The sequence below is a fragment of the Trypanosoma theileri genome (assembly GCF_002087225.1).
Source record: "Trypanosoma theileri isolate Edinburgh chromosome Unknown TM35_Tth_135_V1, whole genome shotgun sequence".
NCBI classification, from domain to species: Eukaryota; Euglenozoa; class Kinetoplastea; order Trypanosomatida; family Trypanosomatidae; genus Trypanosoma; species Trypanosoma theileri.
The window spans coordinates 14,978-15,535 of NW_021639977.1; positions in this window are offsets into that span (position 1 = coordinate 14,978).

The following is a 558-nucleotide window of genomic DNA, read 5'->3' on the forward strand; positions in this document are numbered from 1 at the left end:
AGATTTTGCTCTTTTATACATATTCTTTTTTTTTTCTTTTTTCTTTTTTCTTTTTTATTTATATGACCAATACGAAAGAAGACTATTACTATTACTGCGATCTTTACCAAACAAATATTAATCTTTATAAACTTGCTAGGAAAGTCTGTGAAAGACACAAAGAAAAGTGACGCGAATCTATACAGAATAAGAAAAAAAGCAAAGACATATCAGAAGAGCGAATTGCGTCATTAAAAGTTTCTTTTTTTCAGTGTGACAGAAGTTTATACTTGCGCGAAACTCAAACAGTGGAAGAAAGAAAAAAGCAAAAACAAAGGAACGATACTTTCATCAGCAAAGAAAATAGAGGAAAACAAAGACAATCCAAGAAAAAAAAAGAAACCACAGTCAAAGTTAAGCGGATACTCACATCTGGGGCTTTTTTGTTAAGATGTCAAACACAAGGAGAATTCTGTTTGACCGATCCCCCAGTGGATCATCCTTATGGTCTACGAATTTGAGTTTAACACGGTTCACCGTGCTTATGCTTATACTTGCTGCGGTTTTCATTTCTATTCC